The sequence below is a fragment of the Myodes glareolus genome, chromosome 6, assembly GCF_982192425.1.
Source record: "Myodes glareolus chromosome 6, mMyoGla1.1, whole genome shotgun sequence".
Lineage (NCBI taxonomy): Eukaryota > Metazoa > Chordata > Mammalia > Rodentia > Cricetidae > Myodes > Myodes glareolus.
In genome coordinates, this window is record NC_142031.1 from 65,779,407 (window position 1) to 65,787,953 (window position 8,547).

At 44.3% G+C, this 8,547-nt stretch overlaps 1 pseudogene; it reads left to right on the forward strand.

The window, feature by feature from the left end:
* Window positions 1–4,282: 4,282 nt before the first annotated feature.
* LOC125403907 (large ribosomal subunit protein eL32 pseudogene) lies at window positions 4,283–4,812 on the forward strand (annotated as a pseudogene).
* Window positions 4,813–8,547: the final 3,735 nt, after the last annotated feature.

The window sequence follows — 8,547 nt, forward strand, 5'->3', positions numbered from 1 at the left end:
AGAAGGAAAATCTACAAGGGGCAGGAAAGACACACGGGCAAATAGCATGGGGCTGGTGTTTTGTAGTGACGTACCCTGGAACAGTCACTGGACGTGTCCTCTGGAGACAGGCTTGTAGGAGGAAAGGGCTTCTTTGCTGGGAAGCCCCTGGCCATTTTAGCAGCCGGCAGTTCAGGTCCACAGAGGGGGCTGACTCGAGATGTTATGAGTGGAGTAAGTGGGGGGTGGCGTGTCCAGGTGTGTCCTGGGAGTCACAGTGGGGCTTCCTAGGCGCAGATGCAGATCTGAAGGTATCCTGGGGTCTTGGAGTGTAAGGCAGAGTGGAAAGGGTCAGAGTCCGTAGATGTCTGCTCCATCGTCATCGGGGATGGAACTAGAACAGAACTGGAGAGGAGCCGTGTAGAAAGGACTCTTATTACAAGCTTGGAGCTGTGTTAGCTGATCTTTTTTGTTGATGTGGGAACTGGGTCAGGAGTGGGAACGGCCACTCTCTCACCACATCTTACCCCTGTGTTCCTTCCAGAAGATCAGTGATCTAAAAGCCTCCTTCCCCAGGACCCACCCTTATATATAAGTTATAAGAGTTAGTAAGAAGTCTGAGCTACTAGACCAATTGGTTTATAAGTAATGCAGATCTCTATGTGATTTCTTCGGGACTTCTGCGGGAGTCAGGCAGGACAGAAACCTCAGTCAACATTATTTAGCATACCCTCATTCTTTGTTACCCTCTCAGTTCTGCCACTCAAGGCCCCAAGGGCAGGCATCTGTCTGGTTCATCTCAGTTCCCAGTACACAGTTCAGGGAACGCACAGAGCAGGTACTGGGCACACATTTGCAGAATGAACAGCTGGGTCAAGAGAGGTAAATCTATGGGCCCTGGCCTGAGAATGTTGTGGAGTTAGTCATGAGCTCACCTGGGCCCTGGGCTAGATGTCCAGCACCTCAAAAGCCAGGTAGAATGGTGCTTGTCTCTAATCTCAGCACTTGGAAGGTAGGAAGGGGATCTGAAGTTCAAAATCATCTTTGGCTACACAGCCAGCCTGGACTGTGAGACTGTCTACACCCCTCCCCCCAAAGAAGCGAGCTTCATGACACGTGGTCTGAGCACAGTAGAGCACAAGAGGTACTTATTGGAATAGAGAGAAAAAAAAAATCCCAAGACATATCTATGATGTCCCATGCCACCATTGGCTTCCCATGTATTATGCATACATACATGTACAAGAGCATCCTTCCAGGACACTCTGAGGAGATCCTGCTCTGTAACAGTCAACCAGTCTCACCCAGCACATCAAGTACCTCACTCTGCACGCAAACTCCCCGGACTTCCGCTGTGGCACCGTGATGTAAGAAGAACTAGATGTATTTTTGTCTCGTTACCTGGCACACAGTTCAGAAAACCTTTAGTATCTCCAGAGTGATAGAACGTCTTTGTACACTAATGACATGACAGGTCACTGCTCCCTAGACAGAGTCAGGGTGGAAGCCATCACCAGCCAAGACTCTAGTGACGGAGGACTGACCCCAAGCTCTGGGGAAGATAGAGGAGCTGAAGGTCGAGTTGATCTCTGATGGGTAAGGATTTAACCAGTTATACCACCTACCAAAGCCTCCAAGGGACCCAGATGAACCAGATTCAGGAGGCTTCCAGATTACCAATCACAGGGAAGTATAGGGTGGAGTGGGGATGCATGACCAGAGAAGAAGTAGCAGCTCCCCACCTGGTGCTCAGTTGGTCACAATTGGACATCTATATCTCACCTCTCCAAGGCTCAGGGAGGGACCACTGTGGGAGTGGGGAGCAAGGATTGTAAGAACCAGAGACTGGGGAGCACTGGAGAGAAGCAGGGCCTTCTGGACACATTAGGACTGCTACCCTCAGGAGCTCACGGCACCTGTGGTCACCTGTATGCGACGAGTACACGATTAGCCAACATTCTACACGAGCCCATGCCTGTCACTGAGCAGCAATTGACACTGGTTGCTTCTAGGGGCGGGAAGGAATAGCTTCAGGAAGGTTGAGCATGCTCGAGTGGATGCCCCCCCCCCCCACATGAGCACAAACAGGACTTGATGAATTATAAAAATTAAAGGATGTGAAGGGGGAAGGGGCAAGGAGGTGAGGGTGGATCTGGGAGGAGTAAAGGAAAAGTAGAGGCTTGATATGATTAAAATACATTGTATGAAATTTTACATATATATGTGTATACACACACACACACACATATTTAAGATGTTTCCTATTTCCGATCTTGCCTTATTCATCTCTCTCATCTGGTCTTTCATTTGAATCCTTCATTTATTCTCTATAATAAATGAGCACACCTAAGTGAAATGTTTCCCCAAGTTCTGTAAGCTATTTTAGCAAATTAATTGAACACGGAGCAGGAACCGGGAGAATCCCTGATTTATACTTCATTGGAGAAAGGGCATGCTATCAGCCTAGGGCTTACGATTGGCACCTGGAGTGGGGGAGGAGTCCTGGGACTGAGCCCTCAGCCTGTGGGGTGAATAGACACTATCTGCAGGTAGAAGGCACGGGAACTGACTTGAGTTAGAGGACACCCCGCTGCTACCCCCTGAGAATGGCTTAGTGTGTGGGTAGAAGTTCATGGGCTGTTGGACGCACCCTGATGAATGATGTGTGAGTGAGAACAGGAAGACACCTTTTCTGTCTTTGACACCCACCCTTCCCCCATTCGCTCCCTGGTGAGCACACAGCAGTTCCAGATCAGCAACTCAGCTTTCCCACATCTTTGTCAGCTGTAGCATTAAGGAATCAACCTGGAAGGTGCCAGAGCTTCCTAAAAATATCCCAAAGGCCTCGGTGCAGAACTGCAAAGGGAAGCAGGAAGTGCACAGCCCCAGGGAGCCTGCCTGGACTCTGGGCCATCCCCACACCCACATATAACACCCCCGCTCCCCCACCTACACTTGTTTGCAAGTGCAAACAGACTCCATCCCATACCTAAGCCCTCCAGAGAGCATCTCCAGTGCACCCATACACTGAGGCCCAGAAGGGGATCAGATGGGGAAACTGAGACCCAGAATGAGGTCAGCCAAGACAGCCTGGATACCACTAAAGGGCTCTCTAGAGTGCTGTTCTGTGGTCAGAGGCAGACAGACTGAGGACGGAGGCATTCCTCTGGACCCTGGGGTGGAATGTTGTACCTCCTCCCCCCATGTCATTTGAGATTTCTCCTATTTCTTTAATGAAAGAATTTGATTTATTCTTTGAGAATGCCGTACATGTACATAATGTACTTTAACCATAGCCACCCCCATTTTCCCCAGGAGTAGCCATCCCTTTGATGAGAGCTTCATGGTGGGTGCTTGACACGCAGTGTTGTTTGGGACGGAAGAGGGAGGCGATGGGTGGTTGATCTTTCTAGCTGACTAATGAAGGGTTTCCAGGACTTGCCCAAAGTCTCAAGCTAGAAGTTAGCTCCTGGGGGTTCCCTGTGGGGTCTCCAAGCTCCTGAGGCTGGATGTGTTTGTTCCCAGTGCAGGGAGTCTCTGGCTGTAGTCACCAGCTGACTTAGCCCTTGCTGACTGCTGACCACAAGTCCTCTAAGGGCTCTCCCTCTGGGGTAGTGGAGACTGCTTTCTGACAACTGCTAACATACCCCTTCCTCTCTGTCCCCCCACCACATGGAGCAGCTCTGAGAGCCATAGACTGTAGCAGGCTTTCTTTTCGGCCACCCCCCAGCTCCCAAATAAAGAAATGGAGACCTAATGTTAGTTTTGAATGCTAGGCCTTAGCTTATGCTTGTCCCACTAGCTCTGATAACTTAATCTAACCTGTTTCTCTTCATTTATATTTTGCCTTGGAGCTTTTCACCTCTATTCTGTAATGGTCTGACCTGTCCCTTTAAGAGGCAAGCTCCACCCACTCCCTCCCCAGTCTGCCAAGGCAAACAGACCTTCCTTCTGCTTCCAGCCTGCAAGCGCTCTTCCTTTCATCTCTCTTCTGAAGAAGTAGCTTCTGCCATGACTCCTCTCCTCTTACCCCCACCCCCTGCCTCTCTTTGCTCTTTCCCTTCTCCCCTTCCCCCTTTCCCTTTCCCATCCATAATCCACTAAATAAATACCCACTTTCTCTACATGGTGTGCTTATCCATCTCTGTCTCTCACCTTCTGCGGCTCCTCGTGGGACCAGCTGACTTCTGACCTCACCGCCATTTAGAGCAGGTTGTAGTCAGCAACTGATGCTTAGATGCACCTGCCAGCCAAGTGGAAACTAGGAACAGAAGTTAAAAATTTATGTACTTGGCGCGCCACCGCCCCTTCCTTCTTCCTCGGCGCTACCTGCGAGGTGGCTGCCATCTCCTTTGCGGCATCATGGCTGCCCTCCGACCTCTGGTGAAGCCCAAGATCGTCAAAAAGAGGACCAAGAAGTTCATCTGGCACCAGTCAGATCGATATGTCAAGATTAAGCGAAACTGGCGGAAACCCAGAGGTATTGACAACAGGGTGCGTAGACGATTCAAGGGCCAGATCCTGATGCCCAACATTGGTTACGGGAGCAACAAGAAAACCAAGCACTTGCTGCCTAGCGGCTTCCGGAAGTTTCTGGTCCACAACGTCAAGGAGCTGGAGGTGCTGCTGATGTGCAACAAATCTTACTGTGCTGAAATTGCTCACAATGTTTCCTCCAAGAACCGAAAAGCCATCGTAGAAAGAGCAGCACAGCTGGCCTTCAGCGTCACCAGTCCCAACGCCAGGCTGCGCGTAAAGAGAATGAGTAGATGGCTTGCGTGCGTGTTTTATTTGTGTTTAAATAAAACCACAAAAACTGCCGAAAAAAAATAAATTTATGTACTTAAAGAGAATTTATATTGTAGAAAAAGAACAGATAACAGGTATCTGTAAATAGAAGGAATAGACTTATACCTTTGAGTCCTAGCAAAAATTACAGATTTTGGTTAAAAGCATTTATATTTTTCTGCTGTCCAGAGAACGATGTATGGTTTGGACAGAGATGCTTTTGGCCTGATGAGAAACACCTTTAGTTTATATTTAAATGGCAACTAGAATAAATCTAAAATCTTGAGCTTGTGACCCAAACAGTAAAGAGTTAAGCTTATTAGAACTATGCCTTAGAGGGGGGAAGAAATTAGAAACATTTTCTATATCTTAACCTGTATTTACATCTTAGTCATTTCTTTTAGACCCTCAAAGCTTATAAACTTTTATATCCTCAGACCTTAAAACATTTTTTAAAGAGACCTAGTAGCTTTAGAATGAGCTAACAAACTGGCTGTAGCTTTGTGGAAGGATCCAGATACCTTTTGCTACAAAACTGACATTAAAACTGCCCTAGCCATTAACAGTATCAGAGATCCCAGAAGGATAAATAAAGCATATATGAGTATAGACCAAGTAGTTTCCAAATCTATTAAAATTGACAGGGACCAAAGTCCATATACAGGTAGTCATACCCAGTCCTCCATAGCATTGGAGGCAGAATTATCCAGAACAGCAGTCTTGCAGTCTTAGCCAGGCCCATAAGGTATTTTTTTTTCCTACAGAAGAGGGGGACATGGAAAAGACTGACTTTATTTTTTGTTTGTTTGTTTTTTGGGACAGGGTTTCTCTGTAGCTTTCGAGCCTGTCCTGGAACTAGCTCTTGTAGACCAGGCTGGCCTTGAACTCACAGAGATTCACCTGCCTCTGCCTCCCGAGTGCTGGAATTAAAGGCGTGTGCCACTACCGCCAGGCGACTGACTTTATTTTGTCTGGGCAAAAGTGGTGCAATCTTTCTCCAAAGTCCTGCTGTTTGTCCACAGTCTGGACCGGGTCCTGGTAGCAGATGTGGCACTGGGGCATCTCGCCCAGTGGCCAGCATCATCGTAATTCAGGTGGAGACATCATGGTGTCCCATAATCTTCTTTGGAGACCTTGGGTTATTGCTAGGATCTTGGAGTCTCTGTCTAATATAATAAGCTTTTTAATCATTATTTTAAATGCCATATTCTGCAGATATCTGCAGTATGAGGGCTGCCTAGTTATGTCTGATTAGACAAACTTTGTTTCTAGTTACTTGTTTTAAGTTGTTTTAAGTTTGACTTTGAAAACATATACAAGGAGGCTGGAGAGATGGCTCAGTGGTTAAGAGCACTGACTGTTCTTCTTGAGGACCCAGGTTCGATTCCCAGCACCCACATGGCAGCTCACAACTGTCTGAAAATCCAGTTCCAGGGGATCTGACACCTTCACATCATTGCACATAAAATAAAGTTAAATAAACCAGAAAAAAAGAAAACACATACAAGGATCTAAATAAGGCTTATTCCTGATTAATTATATCAGTACTTTAAGGATGACTGGCTAACTTCTGTTTCCTAACAGTCTATAATAAGTTAGCAGCTTTCACAAGACTAGAACTCCACACTCTGTAATAATTTTGAATTAAAGCTAATAAAGAAACTGAATTAGTCATTCCGAAGGTAAACACAGAACACGTTTGTATCTAGCTGTTAATTCTGTCTCCCGCTAAGGCAAAGAAAAAAGGGTCCCAAGGTGAAATGGGAACAGGAGGGAGTCTAAGAGCTAGCATTGCCCTAGGGTAAACTGAGATTCAGGTCTATTTTCCTGCTGGTCTATAGACCCCATTTTGGTAGGTGTGTACCAGGTTGCCCTAGGAAAGCAACCCTGGGCCCGACATTTTTACCCCTTCACAAGTGCCGATGATAGGACTCATCTCAGGGGGTGCTCAGGGGGTGATACTGGGACCTCAATGCCATCAGTCACAGTATTGACCCATTCTCGAATTAACCAAGGAGACCAGTTGAACAAGTTTTTATGTCATCCAGCTTTTGCATGAGAATTCTGTTCTCTATCATTAACAAGGCCATTGAATCTCTAACTACCCTGGAGTCATTGACATAAAGACAACATTCTTTCCCCAGAAAAGGAGATCCAAACCCTTTAGTATCAATCATATATTTATGACTCAGTTTATCCAAATACCTTAAACCCAACAAAGTTAGCAAAGACAAGGAGACTAAACATACATTTTTAAGCCTGGATAGACCTTGAACAAGGAAATACATTTTTTAAACCATTAGTTAACATTTTGAATATTTTGACCTTTTAATATAGTTTCCCATGTTATAGTGATCCTCCCACTACAGAATTTTTCCTGTTATCTTACAACTGCAGTTTTGCCTATGTTGTGAATCACAATCCAAACATTTGACATGCAGGTGGTCCTAGACTACCCCTGAACAACAACCTCCAAAAGATTGAGATTCATAGACTTGGATGCTGTTCCAAGCCCTCTATAAAACTGCTTAGGTCATTGTCTTTTGCATCACAATAAATGAACATTTCCATTTCTGCTTAGCTTTTGGTGCTTATGGCTCTGACCTTAATTTTTAGTCTCTTATTTTCAGTTCAAACATTAACAATATAAAACATTTTATAAGCACAGATGTCCCACAGCCTCATAAATTTATTTTAAAACATTTTTAAACAATTAAAATCTCTTAAATGTTTTCCTGAAAAATCAAAGACAAAGTAGTTCTTTGGTCCCACCCTCGACAGCACATACATAGCCTATCTTTTAGATCTCAGCCTGTTCCATTTCACTGTAGCTGGTGCTTCTGGTGGCTCTCACCTGGCACTGGCATTTCTAAAACTGTTAAGAACCATTGTTGCAACTGCACATTTTTTGGCACTCTAGTCCTGCCATACATTTGTAAACCTCAACTGTTTTATATGATCCCTTTATGTCTTTATAACCATTATCACCTGGGTGACTCTCAATTTAACAAAGCCTAGCTGGCAGAGCTAGGTACATTTTTGAGTATAAAAACATAGAGGTGTAGTTTTAATACTTTAATACATAATATAGAAATATTATATATAAATATATAATATATAAATATATATTTTTTTAAAAAAATATTTTTTAAACCTTGTTTTTAGAAAGGGACATGAGTCGTCATGCACAAATCTATCCCAATCCAAACTATCTTGGAGATTTGTTAGGCCCACTCCACTCCACATGGGCCTAACAAATCTTAAGATGGCAGTGAAATCATGTGGCATCCATTTTTTTTTAACCCTAGCAAAATGGCAACCCAAAATTTAAAATGGAATCATGCCTTATGGTTTCTTTAAAATTACCCATGCATAGATTTTAAGTTATTAATTTCTAGTGTTACTAGTTAACTTTTAACTAGTTTTATATAAATTTTAACAGATTTTTGATTGTATTTGACAAAATAAACTTAAAAATCTGAAGCTACAGAATGTTCACATAAACAAGACAGTTTTCACATTATCTATACCAAAAAAAAAAAATCATCTGAATTTCTGTTAACTAAAATTCAGTAACCAGAGCTCAGAGATAAATTATGAAGTCAGGCCCGTAAATGTGGCCACAGCAGTGATGGGTGGCAGAGACAGCAAAAATAGCCAGGCCACTTCTGTCTCAGCTCTGTGCTCGAAAGAAAACTTACATAGACAAACTTTTTAGCAAAATAAGCATATTCAGTATTTGCATGTATGAGAAACCACAGCAAACATAATTCACATCCC